Raw genomic sequence first — 17615 nt, 5'->3', positions numbered from 1 at the left:
TATCTTGAAACCAGGATAAAGTACGAGTGCTTCATCTTTAGTAAAATGAACAGTGTATTCTTTGTCACAAATCTGGGATACACTCAACAAGTTATGCTTCAATTTATCCACAAAACTCACCTTTTCCAACTTTATTCTTCCATTCGTCACAATCCCAATACCACTAATTTTTCCCCTACTTTCTCCTGCGAAACTAACCCTTCCTCCTTGAACTGATTTCCAGTCACGTAACAATTTCTTGTTACCATTCATGTACCGGGAACAGCCACTGTCAACAACCCACAGATTGTTTACAGCCCTGTTTGACTGTTCCTGCACAATTAAAGAGATAGATTAAAATCTAGGGACCCAAGACTGAGTAAACCTGTTATCCGGCATCCAGTACCTTGGTTGCCCAAAGTCAGTTTGAGGATAGTTTCTATAAGTTCTGAACGGAAAACTTCTAGAGGACTGGCTATGAGGCCATCCAAACCTTCGAGAATTAACTGAATTAAACTTGTTGGTTTGGTAGTTCACTGGGAAAAAACGAGACTGATTTCTTTGAAATCTTGGATTAGTCCAATGATTGAAATTTGGTGTGTTCACATTCTTACCAGCATCATAATTAGTATTAGTTTTATTCTCAGTTTTAGGAGGCCTCATATTTCTAGATTTTCTCTGTTTCAGAGGACAATCAGCGACAAGGTGTCCCACTCCGTTGCATCTGAAACAACTTCTGTTCGAACTATTTTGGTTGTTTTGAACTTTCGTCTCAAAATTTATTGCATATGTCGAGGTTGCATTACTACCCGTTTGTCTAACATATGGTGGGACGAATGGATTTAGGGAAGATTTCTTTTCATCAGGCTTATAGTCCTCCCCCCGTTTTAGTAACACAACCTTTTTTTCTATCTCATCCGATTCGGACGTTTTGTCCGAATCTGACGACACAGAACTAGAGATAGAACTTGTGACATTTGAACTTGTCTTACTTGTCTCACTCTCATTAACTTCAGTTTCTTTAGAAGAAACTTTTATGGGAACTGTCTGACTAATTTCAACATTTGCAGATTGCTGATTACTCGGATCATAGGTATAATTATTGTTGTATGGTGGTGGAACTTCAGAGAATCCAATTCCCCCTTTGTTAACCGGGGAACGTTGAACACTTATGATGTGGTCTAACATTGCAGAAGAATTTCTAAATAGTTCAATTTTTCTATTTAGTTCCACCACTTTTACCTGGTAATCAGTTATCTGTTTATCTTTTTCAGCAATTATTTGGTCTTTTCTTCTAACACTTCGTAACTAAGATCAATTACTTATATTTTTTCAGCTAGAGTGGCTTTAAGACTTCTGATATCCTTTTCACTGGCTTTTATTTTTACCGAGTAACTATTTTCTTTAGTTTTAGAATAGTGATGTTCTTCTTTTAAGTTTTTAAATTGAGTGTCCAAACTAACAAACTGATCATTTAATGTTTTCAATTGATCAAATAGTTTTTCGCATTGTTCACAATGAGAGTCAGAACTTACCTCTGAGAGTTTATCGTTCACTTCTGCCATGTATGCTTGATCTTCCCCCGTCTCTCTCTTACTTCCTCCAGTTTCAATGCTTACCAGATTTGCTTGTTCGAACACTTCCTCAACTTGTATATTCCAATTGTATCCACCGTTCTGTTGAGATACCATAGCCTTATTTTCATTACCACCCCCATTCTGTTGAGCAGGCCTGTTCTGGCTTCGTTCGACTCTCTCATTTGTACATTCTTTAGAAAAGTGACCATTTTGTTAACAATTGTAACAACGAACTTTTGACTTATTAAACCCCGGTCTTTCTCCAACAAACTTTCTACCAGTTTTCTTCATAAATCTCTTAACCCTTCTTACTATCATTGCCATCTGCCACTGCAGATCCATTTCCTCCAGATCATCAGCGTCTATCTGATCATAGTCTTCATCCAACGTTACAGGGTCAACTATTTTTCCTTTGATGTGATTCTCATAAGATGCAATGAAGGAGGCATATAGAGCGAACTGTTGTTCAGCTGATTTCACACTCATAGGCATATGTGAGTAGTTCTTGCTTGTAGCATTGGATGAGAAGTTACCAGTTGTGGTTTGAGGTTTTGAGGAACTACTACCTCCTGCTACGAAACATACGTCACCATCCATATTGAGAATCACATGGCCATATGGAGTGGAGTTTGATTCTCCCTTTGAGTAGTAGGCAGTGGATTCTGATTTTGAACTTGAGTTTGGAGTGACTTTCGCACCATACATTCCCGGATCCTGAACCTGATCAGTTGGTGTCTCCTTTCGAGCCATGTTAAGTTCAAAATTTTGTAACTTATTTGCCACTGTTTCCAAATCAGTCTTCTCAAAGTCTTCTTCTCGCATCAGAATTGTGTACATTTCCCATTTTGGTTGGAGAGCATCAAGAAGTTTCTCTACTATCTCTTCTTCCTTGTATTCATTTGAATAGTTATTTAGCTCGGTCATCAGATGATAATATCGTGTGATGATATCATCAAGTGATTCGTTTTTCATATACTTGAATACGGAGAATTGAGTTTTTAGCAGCTTTGTCTTGGAGGTACGAATCCCAACATTACCTTCATATCTATTTTCTAGTGCTTCCCATAGTTCTCTAGCAGTTTTGTATTTCATGAAGGTATGAAGAATTTCTTGTGGAAGTGTCATTGTTATAGCTGCATGCGCTTTACTCTCTGCCTCATACATTTTCTTTTCATCATCTTCCATCTTACTGTACTTCTTAATTTGTTCACGGCCTTCAAACATGGATGTAGGTGGAATGTATCTGTCTTGAATGCAAACCCACATCTTTGCGTCTTGATACTTCACATACTGTTCAAACCGATCTTTCCATGCAACGAAATCAATACCTTTCAGTAGTTTTGGAGCTTTAGTTGCAGAACCAGCCTCAACCTCCATCTTTACCAATTCTGTGATGTTTATCGAAGTCATACTTGTACGAAACGATACTTAGAATTTAACATTAGAATTCCAGGTGCAGTAGGCAGCGAAGTTACTACAACTTCGTCTGTAGAACTTCACTTAAGGACAACTACGCCTGCCACACAAGTTCGCTAAGGATAACTTCACCTACAACTTCGCTGTTATGCAACTTCGCTGATCTCTTAACTTCGCTGATCCCTTAACTTCGCAGATAATCAAATTCGCCAAACACTTATATGTTCGCTTAAACCCTACTTTTTGTGACGGCAAGTTCGCCAGAAGAACAGGGTTTTTGCGGGGGTTTTTTTAGGTTGATTGCGATGGACGCGAGGGTGTTTTGAAGGTATATATGATGAGGGAAGATGAGCAAAAGACAAAAACGAGGTATTTCAATGTAAACTCGTTCCGCGAATAGTCAAACGGAACGATCTTAACACCCGTGTGATAATCTCGAACCACACAATCACGAGCAAAAAGCTTTGATACCAATTGTAGGTTCCCAGCCGGATCTACACAGGAGTATCTCGTAACACGAGGGTGCGGAATCCCCACGTATACGATACGAGTGTCGAGACAATTAATACGTTGAATATAAACAAACACACGAGAACAAAAGATAATACTTGATATATTGCAAAGCGAAAACCAACACGTAACACAATTGTTACAAAACGGCCGTCCAAAGTTGTGTCTACATATGCCGAAGTTACAGTTTATATAATATGATAACTTTGCCCAACAGGCTAGGCGAAGTTATCATAACTTCGCTCAACAAGTTCGCTAAACATAAAGGCGAACATATAAGACCAAGTTCAACACAAAACGAACAATTTAAAACGATTACAGACATAAATAAACACGAGATACTGAACTACTGGCATCATGCACCAACATATATGAAACAGGAAGAAGGTCTTCTAAACGTCGAGTGAATCTTCTGTTCCAATGGCCGGAAAATCCGGAAAAATCGTAGTGATATTATTTTTGATGTTAATTAAAATAATAAATGAAGAGTCGTTGATTTTTTAAATTGTGTACAGAAAATATTGGTATGGGCCGAATTGAATGGGCTATGTCTATTGGATCATGTTAAAAATTTATAAAATTAGGCAAAATCTTTAACAAAGTTATATAAGTCAATTAGTAATTTCTGTTACTGATTTGTTACCAAATTAAAATTTAAAATCAGTATTTTATAAAAATATTAATAAATATATGTTACACATAATTAATAAATAAGATTTTTATTAATGTCTAACATTTAGTAATTTATTATACAAAATATTCAAAAAAAATAGACTATATATTTGTAAAAAATAAATAAATAAAAGGAAACTGTTGTATACAAAATTAGACAAAAGTTGAAAAGCAAAAATTAGTATATTGTTATATTAAAAAGGTGTTAGAAAAAACAAAAGTTGAAAAGCAAAATCTATTTTATTTACTTTTAATGACAAAAAAACATTTTCGTATTATAAAAATTAAAGGTTATTGTAAATTAAAATTTGTTTCCAGTATAAAACAAATTTGTTTCACATTAAAAGATTACTTGCATGTCATATTACAAATTAATAGATTATATATAGACAAAACAAACAAACGGATTGCATTAACACCAAATCCAAAAACCATATATTAACTCAAATTAAGTTTATACATAAATACAAATTTCAAATGTCAATGTAACATTAAATAGGTAAATAAAGTACCAGTTTACACAAGGGTTGACGTTAGATAAGCAAGAAACCTATATAAACAACCATACAATATCATAAATATAGAACCATATATGAACATTCAAGTAGCCCAAATAAAAAAGTAGTAAATAACATTGTCTAGATAATAAGTTGATAGATACACAAAGTTGAATGTCTTATCAAAAACATTAAAACATTATATATTAACATGAATTCAGAACAATTTTCTTGAAAATTTTCCTCCTTCATGTAAATCATCTGCCCATACCACCTGATAATAGAAAACAAACAATGGAAAGTCTTTATTTAGAAAACATTGTTATAAATGTAAACTTATATATCACAATGAATGTATGATAGTTAAATATATCTACCTAAGTTTGTTAAAGTATATAAGACCATTTTTTATGTAACACAAACTAAATATAAACATTTGTTAAAGTGATAGTTATTAAAATCAGATGAAAATTTCCAGTTAACAATTATACCCATGGTTGAAGAAATGGAAGACAATATAGGTATTGATGGAAGAAGTTATGGTGTGTATGTTGATATTCAAAACTAAATTTTGTTAATGATAATGGAGAATTGCGGTTTACAACAATCAATGAAACTCATCATTTACTCTATAAGTTTTAGACTATTTATGAACATTAAACCTATTTTTTTTTACTTTTTAATATAGTCAATTGATAAGTTATACGGAGTATAATGCATAGAAAATATATTAGAGTATAGATAAAATCAAATATAATATATTAGGATATAAGTAAAAGGTTTGGAATTTAAATTTCTTTTAGATTAAATATATACAAGAAAAATAAAAAACATGTTAATAAACTAACTTGCACTTGACTTGTTTTCACACTCAGACATAAAACAACTAAACATTAATTTAATAAAACTAAATAAAAACATAAATATAAAAAAACATCTTTTTAAGAATAAATTGTTCAAACAACCAACATTCAAGAATAATCGTTAAAAAAAAAGAAAAAAACCAAACATAAAATATCCAAATCTCTCAAAAAGACTTAACATAAATGTAAACCGAAAAAAAATTTAATTATTCACTTAGATTCCTTTCCACTTTAGGAGTTAAAAGTGTTGCACCATCGCATGATTCACTGGTGGTCCCCATCTCTTCGATAGTCTTAGACTTCAACTTAATGGCCGACATGCTAGCATCATCGTCAACTTCAAAAACTTCCACCAGTTTTCTCTTAAGTTTATCATCAGAAGACGTTGACATTCCTTTTGTATCAGTTGCCATATCCTGAGAATCAACATTTGAACTTGGAATTTGATTATCTCCAATATTATAAAGCTGTTATTAAAAAAGTAACAGCCAATACACAATCATGTTACACATAGTTCTGTTAACTATATTTATAAGTTTGAACTATTATATTAAACAAAATCTCTATACCTTAATAGAAACCGAACCGGATGACTGGAATTCAGAAATAGATGCTCCCAATGTCACAGAATTAGAATATGATTGCTGATAATACAAAAATGGAACATCAACATATGTTAATTGAAATAATTATAAAATAAAATTAGTAATAAAATAATATTAAGATTATATTATTACCAAATGACCATTCTGCCTTTTCTATAATTCAATGATAATATTAGTGTCATCGGTAAGCTTGTTTATACCATAGTCCTCGACATTGTTTCTGAAGTTGAAATATGCCACATTGACCTTAAAAGCGAATATCTTTTCTAAAAGACAATCCAACTCAGCAGGGAATTCACCATTTTCAACCTTATTCTGTAATAAAATTAGATGATAAAGAAACAAATATAATATTAATCATTGTTAAACGTAAGAATATAATGACAATGTATAAATAATAAAGTACTTTAATTGAAAACAAATCTCATTTTGAGAATCAATCAATTCTTTTGCTGTTTTGTTAGTAAGCATTTTAGCATATCTATCAAAGAGAGTCAACGATACAACTCTAGTGGAATCCTGCACCCTTATCTTGATCTTGAACCTAAAAAAGTTTATAAATAGGTAAATAGCAAGAAAAACATATACTTCTACAATGGGCAAATTACACATTTGAATTTAAATTCAATAAATACCTAGGTGTAGGGATAACACCTAAAACATTGCATCTTACTGTTTTGCATTCATACTCCTTTCCACCTTCACCATTATTTTCCATGAGCTTACGGCTACAAGTATTACAACCAATGTAATACCATTCCGTATCTGGGCAGATAGCCTTAATTGTACCAAGGATAATGATACTTTTAGGCTGCATTAAAGTACAAAAGCAATTAATCAATATTCAATTAGTATTGAAAGATAATTAGGATAAAATAAAGAGTGTAATGATTAACTTAAAAATATAATGGTGCAAATATCACCGATGTTAAAAAAATTTTTTGCTCTCAAAAACTCATCATCAACAGACGACAACATCTTAACCGGAATCGGTTTATGAACAGAAACATCATTGCCATTTAGCAAACCCAACAAACTACAAAATTTAAAATTTAAATAATTTAGGAATCAGTAAGATAATATAAAATTTAAATACCAAAATATATGAACTAAAACAATAATTATTGTATTTAATAATATACATGTTTTGTATTCTTCTATTTCAAATAAAAAGTCGTTTATAAAGAAACGGCTAACATTAGATCCAAAAGAATTCGACACATACACTTTCTCTAACAAAAGTGATAATTATACAACGAAACATTAGTTAAAGTTAGTGACATGTTGGAATTCAAGAAACTTCAAAACAGTAGACATAGTTACCTTTACCATCAGAACCGGTGTAATACTTAACCCTACCAAACTGCAATACAGTATTGGCCTGGCCTTCATCAAAATGTTTAATTACATATTTAGAGAGCTCAGACGCATAATGATCCCATAGTGTGAGATACACAATTTCCACTAAAATCAGAGAAGTGTTAAATACATTATAAAGTATATTAACAAAAATATGTCACCAAATGTTAGGTTTAATAGTAATACCTTAAACATATCTCCATTGTACGCTTGTTTTTGTCCTTGACGTTTCAAACATTGCTTTTGAACACATGAACCACGTGACTAATAATATCTAAGACAAAGAAAAATAAATAAATAAGTAATTAACAGATTTGATGGAAATCTAACGCTAAAATTGTAAATCAATTTATTTGAATTAAAATTTTTTTATACCAACAGTGGATTTCAAAGAAATATCTTTATTGATTAGTGATTCAAAAGAAATCATATTGAAACCAAACATGCAACAATCAAACTCTTGACATGGATTGACATGTGTGTTTGGTCCCAACACCAATTTGTTGGAATAGTCAATCACACGGTAGTTCGATCCATTTAGACCAACGCTAGGATTAACAATAGTCAGAGTAGAGCTTTCCTTCAAGAATCTTTTAAATCGAAAGATATCCTGTTTGTAAACGGTGGCTTGGATTCGATTCTCCTGTCATTAAAGAACAAAATATATATGAGAATTACAATTACAAGTCAATCAATAATTAAGATATAAAAAATGTAGAATCTGTAACATATATACAGATTCATAAATAGATACTTATATCGTCATCCATTAGCACCATCTCGATCAAAAAATCCTCATTGACATTTTTGTTGTCTTTGATGTTCCAAAGTCTTAGAACTCTAACCTTAAGAGTTGATGGTGATGTTTTGAGAACATCGATTTCATTTAGCATGGTAAATTTTTGAGCTTCCATTGTCCTATGAATAAAATTAACATATAAAAGATTAGACAAAATTATTTGAAACATAAAAACAATTATTAAAACAGTAGGAGCTTACATTGTTGCAGAATTTATAATTATGAAAAGTATGATAAAGGCTTATGTGATTAGTTAGATATTATATAGTAGAATGTAGAGAATATATATTAGGTAAACTGTTGGGCCTAGATTAGAGTGGTTTGTACTTATTCTATATGTGTGTTTGGGCTAAGTATGTAATGTGGGTTGGGCCGCGTATGTAAACCGAGATCTTAGGGGATCTCGGTGGGCTTTTAGTGGTTATTGGGCTAGCTTATATTGGTTCCCTATATATAGGATGAAATGTATAGGGTTTAAGGTTGTTCGTTCACTTGTGAGTCTTTGCCATCTAAGTATTTACTAGACGAGGTTGTAGTCGTTGTTCTTAAGCACCCGACGTATAATAATACATGTGTTTTGAAGCAATCTTTGTGTTACTTGTTTATGCTATTGTCTGTTCTTGAATCATCGAGTATTGGAATTCCACACCAATATTTGTTTATTGATATCATAATTGTAGTGATCCAGATTCGGGTCTTACAATTGGTATCAGAGCTTTAGACCTATTCAGGCTCGTTATTGTGATATCAAGGATTCAAGATCTCTAATTCTTGGTGGTTGTCATAGTGTTTCCTGTGAACTATTCATCGGAGAAGAGAAGGATATGTTTTTTTTGGTGAAATATTGATTTTGGTTTGGAAACAAATCAAATCCCTTGTTTCTTGGGAGTTTGTTACGATCTAGACTGATTTTCGGTGTAAGATAGCGTTTTCGGCTGAGTTTCTAAGTTTTCGGCCAAAAGACTAGAGTTTTCTGTCTAGTTTGATCGTTCTCGGCTTGAAACAAGTGTTTTCGGCCATCATTAACCAGTTCTCGGTCAAGCTTGGTTCTCTGTCAACTTGTCAAAGATTTCGGTCAAGATTTGTTTTCTTGGTCAACACTCTGGTTCTCGGTCAACTCTTGGTCAACGACACCTATTCTCGGCCCAGTAGACTGTGAATTCTGTTTGGGCCTGACTTGTTTCATTTGGGCTTGTTACTTGGATCATAAGACATTTTGGACTTAAAATAACTTTTAAAATGGATCAACTAATTAATGGTAATAGTTCAACCAACTCCTCACTCCATCAAGAATTGGACTCAACAATGGGGACCACCACTCGCATACCCCGTCTCTTGTCCTATGTGGGGTTTAGTGAATGGAAATTTCGCTTTGAGAAGTATGTTAAGATGAAGGATCCCAGAGTTTGGAGAAGGATTGTTAGGGGGCCTCAAAGAATTACCTATCTACGTGATAACTCAACTGAGATCGTTGTTAAGCCTGTTTCCATGTATGATGATGATGATGACTTTGCTAAAGTTAAGGAAGATGAAAAGGCTCTTTCAACTCTAACCATGGCACTTTCACATGAGATTGCCCTTGGCTTTAGAGAACTGCAATCTGCTAAAGACTTATAGGAGGCGTTGATTGAAGTGTGTGAGGGAAACGAAGACATGAAAAGGAGTCGCCAAGATTTTATGCGACAAAAGTTTAACATGTTTAATCATGTCTTGGGGGAAACGTTGGAAACTCAACTCCAAAGGTTCATAAAATTGGTGACTGAAATGAGATCAGCAAGTATTTACCTAGCAACCTCTGAGATAAACAATAAGCTGGTGAATTCTTTGCCAAAGAGTTGGGATATGAATGTTGTTGTTATCAAGAAGACTAAAGATCTCAACCGAATGTCTATCTCTGAGATGATGGCTACTATCAAGGCATGTGACATGGATGACAAGCAACGTGCAATAAATCATGTGAATTCCTATAGTGCAGCTGGGTACAATGTTGCTTCCAACAATGCCCTTATTTCTCAAGACAGTTTCTCCATGTTTAAGGCTACTCAACAAATTCCACCACAAGGAAATTTTCAGATGTTTAAACCTGCTCAAGGGCAATCATCTTCCACTCCTCCTCAACCTGCTCAAGCTTTCTTCACCAAGTCTGCTCAATCGTCATCTTCTGGCACTGCTCATGGTCAGAACTCCAGTCAGATTCCCTCTATTCCAAAAGAGACTCAGGAAAACAAACCTCTAATGGCGGAATTCATGAATTGTTATCATGCATTTCTTGCTGGAGACCTGGTGCAACCTGTGGTTGCTGCTGAACTCGATCAGATCCATCCTGATGATGTTGAGGAAATGGATATTTCTTGGCAGATCGCCATGGCTGTTTTTCGTGCCAAGAAATTCACTAAGAGGACAGGCAGAAACAATTGGAACATGCCTAATAATCAAAAGGTGGGTTTTAACAAGGACACTCTAAGATGCTACAACTGTCACGAGCCGGGTCATTTTGCTCGTGAGTGTACTAACCCAGCGAAGGAAGGAAACACTGAAAGGGCGCTGGTTCTAGTGGTAATGCTAGAGGTGAGACTGGAAGTAGTTCAAGAAATGGTGAAAAGGGTATGGTTTCTCAACAATTCTCTTGGGAGGATCAGATGGCTGCTCTCAACATTGGAAATCAGACTGTGAACTTCGCGTATGTTAAAGACACTGAAGAAGAGAATGCTGCTGCGGAGCAAGTCAAGGAACTTCAATTTGCTTATATGGCTTTCACCTCTCCTAACTCATCTGAGGTAAGTTTTCAATGTTGTTCTTTAGACTGTGTTGAGAAAATAGAGTTATATAAGCTCCATAATGATAACTTAATTAGAGACATGGAAAGAATAAAATCTAAAATTTCAAACTTAAGAAAAATTAACAAGGTTTTCTTGATAATATAGAAGCTAATCAAAAGGATTTCTCAAAGCTTAAGTTTGAATTTAGTCTAAAATGTTGTCATTACCTTGATGCCAAACAAGAAATTGTTGAACTAGCTGCTAAACTGGAAGCTTCCAAGTAAGAAATCTTAAATCTAACTAGTAAATTTGAAAGAGCTGACTTGATTTTAAAAAATTCGATGCTTCCAGTGAAGTAGTTAACTCAATGATTGAGCATCAATCATGGTGGAAAGAAAATGAGGGTGAAGGCATATGGTATAGTCAAGTTCCTCCACCCTATAATCAAAATTATGTCAGCATTCCTGTTACCAAAGAACAGGAAGAAAAGATAAAAGGGATGAAGTACGGAAAACATGATAAATGTGGTGAAACTAGTTCTGTGAATGCTAGTGGGTCCACTTCAGGAGTGAATGATTCTAACGTTTTTGCTTCATGTGCAGAAAAAGTAACTGTGAAGGAACGGACTGATGAGGACGACGACCCTTGTTTTGAATTTAATAGTGACTTTGCTTCTGATGTTTCTTTAAAACTTCATGTTTTGAATTATGTTATTCCGACTGTTTGTGTGGGCTCTGTTTTAAAGAGCAAGGATTCTTGTGTGGTTGATTAAGTTAAAACTTTGAATTCTGATAATTTGGTTTCAAATACTATGCTGTGTGATTCAAAGCTGCCATTGTTCTTCTGGGCAGAGGCCGTCAACACGGCATGTTATGTTCAGAATCAGGTGATAATCAACAAATCACAAATGAAGACCCCGTATGAGATTGTCTATGGTCACAAGCCTACTGTTGCACATTTCAGAGCTTTTGGTTGTCTGTGCACTCTACTGAATCTCGAATCTACTCCGAAATTCAGGGAAAATGCTGATGAATGTTACTTTGTTGGTTATGCGGGTAATACGCCTTACAGAGTCTACAACAAGTCAACCAAGCAGATTATAGAGTCCTATGAGGTTCGTTGGTTGGAAGAAAATGAAACTGATACTCGTGTTGGTCCAGACTTGTTATTCGACTACAATAAACACTTCAAACCGTTCAACGTGTTTCCAGTCATCAACTCAAATATCTCAGATGTAGCTTCTGTAGACACCATGACAGATCAAAATGCTGTGTCTCACATATCTCCTGTTCTGGATGATGATTTGACAGAACCAATCGATGTCACTCCATCCATATCTGTAGATCGATCAGAACCTGTCACTCCGTCCATATTTGTAGATCAACAGGAACGTGTCACAACTCCAACTCCATTAGAAAATACTTCATCAGTTTAGGGGGAGAGTCCAATTCGTCAGTGTTGGAACCCGGATTACCAATCAATAACAATAACAGATCTCAGATCTGTGTATATACGATTAGTACTAGATCTAGCTCATAATTAACCTTGATTCAGTGTTGTATATATATATATATCTATTATCAATATATTATCAATAACATTTGTATAATATTAGGTGAAGCTTGAGAGAGATTGAACAGCAGTTCGTTAATTAGCTCAAAACTTATATTAATTGTGAACAGGAGTTCACTATATATAGAAGGTGATCTGGTTCGCTAACATCCCCTAGCGAACCAGCCTCTCCTTCGTTACATACATTATCATAGCGAAACACCCCCTGATTCGTTAACATCCTCTAACGAATCAGGAGGGAATACATTACTTAGCTAGTTCGCTAACATCCCCTAGCGAACTAGCCTTTAACTTAGCGAACTGGCTATTAAATAAATTAATTATTACATTAATTAATAAACAATAACGTTAACGATAAATACAAAGACTCAAGACGCAAAACCGTGCACTAACAGACACCCCCTCGTCTTGAGCTCTTTGTCTTTAACTTATTTGAAGCGCTTGGACTGCCAGTCTCTGCAACTATGAATTCCATGTTCATGACACACACGAACGACTCGTTGGAATTGCATAGCCAGGTCGTAATCTTCTTGGCGCTCGATCAAAATCTGCTTCCTATGTAGCACATCATTGTCTGTCTCTGATAAATTAACCAACCACATCGGGTCGATTATCTTGATGAGCTCGGTCTGCAGTCCACGACCATGAACAATAACGGCCTCGCCAGTATGATTGTCATAGTACCAACGGTTGAAAGACAGATAAATATCTTGAGGCATTGTCTTCACAGGAACCTTTTTCATCGTCTTTGGCGGTTTCACTTTCAAGACAAGTTTCTTCCAGCCGGTCCTTGGATCAATCTCGTCAATGCGCTTACGTTTTGGGACCTGGGGATTGAAGAATTTAAAGCCATGATTGACCTCGAACAGTAAGTGTTGGTGAAACCACTCAGCTGTTTGGTAACCCCCACGATTGATAAATGGACGTCTCGCGAGGGTACGAATATCCCACCGCGGTAATGTCAGAACATCCATTATCTTCTCGTAATACTGGACACCCTTTTCCCACTTGACTATACATACTTTAAGGTCAAAGTCATAAGCCCATGAAACAATATCACCGTGTACCTTTGAAACAGTCTTGAAGGTAGTCACCTGATTAGCCTTAACCCAAGCAGCAGCAGTATCTTTTCTTTCTTGATCTACATAACGATAAGCATTGATAATTTTACCCACTTTATGACGTTTGAACCATCTTTCTATGTCCTCATCAGTCACTTCTTTGAGTGAGGGTATTGTTCGCTACACAACCATTTCCAATTCATCCTCAGTCTCTTTAAACACCTCTTCTTGAAATACCGGAGCACCTTGATCAACGTTCGTGTGTTGATACAAGTCCGGGTACTCATCAGCAGTCACATCCTCCATCTCAATCTCCTCATCCTCACAAACAAAATCCGTATTCATAAACAACGGATCAACTTCCAAATCCTCCTCAGGTATCACTTCGACATCGGGCTCAGTCTCTAAAGCAGTCAACTGGTCGTCATTCAGCCCAAGCAAAATCGAAATCTGTGTCCGTGTCAATGATCTTACTACAAACTCCCCACCCTCTAACTCATCTCTATTCACCACACTCTTAACCACCCCTGATCCATCAATAAATATCACTGTGTTAGCTGCAATCATTTCAATTGGCTTGGCAGATGTTGGATCTTGATAAATAATAATTTGTTTGCTCGAATCATCACCGCCACTAACACCAGCACCAGAGGATGAACCATGCGATTGTTTAGGCTCACCTCCTGCACCAGATTCATCAGGATCATCATCGTCATTCTTGAGTTTCTTAAGGGCATCTTCTTTACAAGTTAATTGTAAAATCAACTCTTCTTGTTCCTTTAATTTCACCCCCTGAGACTCAACAATCGTATGCAACGACTTAGTCTCCTTCTGACAGAAAGAAATATAACTCATCATTCGTCGTTGATTCTCCATGAGTCGTTCTTGAGTTTGACGGTCAGCTGCCATCTGATTTTCATATAGATGTAGCAGATTTAGCAGCATTTCAGTTTGACGACCTGGTTACAAGTTGTATACGGACGGGTGAACAGGTTGACCAGGTCCTTGAGGCCGAGTAATTCTCATAAATGAGACATCACTAGGCGGAGGTGGAGGAGGAGGTCTCATTGATGTAGTAGGAGATACTGTAGACAATGCAGCAGGAGGTCTCGGTATCTCGGTTAACGCCATTTGAGGAATAAGAACGAGCCTCTCGTGTGACACCAACGTCGTCGTCAAAGTAAGCATCGAAGTGCTAGTAGTTAGCGACACCGCCGAGCTTTGAGGCGTTGTATGACGTGGTGGTGGGGTTCCAATGATTACCCCAGCCCCAGCAGACACACGGGGCTTCTTTGATGGTTCACCAGTAGTTACAGCTTTACCCTTTCTTTTTCTTTCCAGCTGAGCTTTCATGGTGGCAGCTAGAGCAGCATCGACTGCATCTTGTTGTTCTTTAAGAGCTCGTTCACCAGCTCCACCATCACCATCATTCCCATCATAATCTCCATCATTGTTCCCACCTTCTCCCCCTTCACGCTCGGAATCCGAATCATCGTGGATCCAACGCTCATTAGGAGGACATACGTAATCCGGATTGATTATATGACCAATCATCCGATTTTCCTGTGGCTTTTCCTTTCTATAAATTAACATACGATGCACTGTCTCAGCTTTCATATGTTCCATATCAAGAACATCGTTCACCAACGTCCGATCAATCACCAAATTTGGAATCAAATCCTGAATAATTAGCTGTAAAAAGCGAGGGTACATCAAGAACTTCTTTGACTGTAGAGTTTTCTGAACCTGTTCTTTCAGATGATCAAAGATGAATTCTGAGTAGTTGAAGGGCTTGTTAAGGATTAGGGAAACAAACGCCGACTACAAACTTAGGCGACACTCATCAAACCCACCGCGACGTCCACTCACACAATGAAGTAGAACATGCAACAGATACTTGTATGGTGGATACAACCCGTTCTTGTTCAGCATAGATTTACGAATATCACCACCATAGTTCAAGCGTGTGAATAAACCTCTAACCAATGTCCTATCAAATTCACTCGGGTTATCATCATTATCGTCAAATTGAAGTACCCGACGAATGACCTCAACATCAATCGTAAATGGAATCTGATTGATTGTAGCTCGAACCAATTTTTCTGCCTCAACATATTCCGCCGTGTTCCAAAATTGCCTGATTATAATAAGATACACTTCAGGTTTAGCAATGATTTCATAGTGTATCTTTGAACATTTTAAGAATCAGGAAGAACAACAACAGTCAACAGTATAAACTCAGATTCAATTAGGCCATAACTATCGTTGAACCATCAAGATAATGATCTCGTTGAGCTCGGAATCACACTAATAAGCTAAGATCGATGAGATTGAGGCTCAACATCTCTAAATACCTAACTGAAACTAACTAAACATAAACACCGAGACCATGAACACATAATTAACCCAGCAAACAATAATCAAATGTTGATTAGAGTCCACCAAGGGTATCGGAATGACATTCCGATCACAATGATATCTAAATTAACAAGTATGTCAACACAAATTATACCGAAATGGGGTTTATAAACTCAGAAACCCTTAAACCCTTAACGGTTCATAATTTAACTATCAAATCTTAGCCATTTTTGACGAATATTAGATCGCCATGATCGGCTATACCTTAGAAACTCGAATATATCTTTGAAATATCAAATTAAGAAGATCGAGATTCAGAGAAAATTTTGAATAAGGTTACTTTAAGGTGAAGGAAGAAGGCGAACAGTGAAGAACTGTTCGTTTTCTTGTCTTATATAACCTTGCACACAACCCGAGGTACAACTTGTACGAATCAGACGATTCGTTTAAATTAAAGTTAACGAATTATCCCATTCGCTAACTCAATTCGTTACCTTATGTTGGCGAATCGCTACTTGATTCGTTAAATTAAAGGTAGCGAATCAAGACATGATTCGTGTCATGATTCGTTAAATATGAATAACGAAGGGATGATTCATTACAGAGTGCGGAAGCGAATTAGGTGAGCGAACCAGAAGCTAGGTCGCTAAAGAATCACCTAGTTCGTTATCCATAAATAACGAATTAGATTTTAAATAAAAATCTTTTATTTAATTTTAAATTAAATAATTAAATGAATTAAATAATTAAATAAACTAAATAAATTAGGTCATCTAGAATCTTTTTATCCCGGCAACCAAATACCTTAGAAAACGTTTCATTTCTTACAAAACATAACTTAAAAAATATATACAAAGAAGACGAAAATATTTTCGATATTTTGTAAAAATTTAAAGAATTAATGAATGTATTTACAAAAGAATATCCGAATCATAAAAATAGACAATATTTTTGTGTGTTTCAATGATTTATCAAACGAAATATATTTTTGTATTTTTGTTGAGTTTGAGCAGAAAATCATATTGACCAAATTGCCCTTCCATCACAGTTTTATATTTCAGCGATATTATGACTGGCGATAAGTCAGTCATTGGTATTGTTATCCACATAAATCTAATAACACACATTCAAGTATTTTTGTGATATGATTAATTTGTTCAATTAAAGCACAGAATATCAGAAACTATCAGCCTCTAATCTCGGTTCAAGCTTAATTTGATTTTTTGCCAAATCACCCCAACTTGACTTAAACCATTATATTGTTGATCAAAATTTTTGATACCAATTTTGAAATTTTGAGCAATGCATCAAGTTTCCTTTACTGTGAGTGAGTATGCACGAGTCCATCTGTCGGCTTACATACATTGTATCCCCTGGGGTCCGTTTCTTAATGGTATTAAGACGCGCGCAAGAGAGGAACAATTGTATGACTAACAGCGGATTTTGATCAAGTCAGTAATTTAAATTGTACGAAGTACAGCGGTGATCAAGTTTAATGACTTTGGGTTTGCTTCTTGAAAGCGAGTGAAATATTCATGCTTATGAATACCCAGATGATTAAGCCGCATAAAGACTCACAGTGTCCAGA

Source organism: Bidens hawaiensis, unplaced genomic scaffold (genome assembly GCF_021521415.1).
Source record: "Bidens hawaiensis isolate Kalapana, Puna unplaced genomic scaffold, B.hawaiensis_p1.1 tig00000369_1, whole genome shotgun sequence".
NCBI lineage: Eukaryota > Viridiplantae > Streptophyta > Magnoliopsida > Asterales > Asteraceae > Bidens > Bidens hawaiensis.
Note: the sequence above shows the minus strand (reverse complement) of the source record.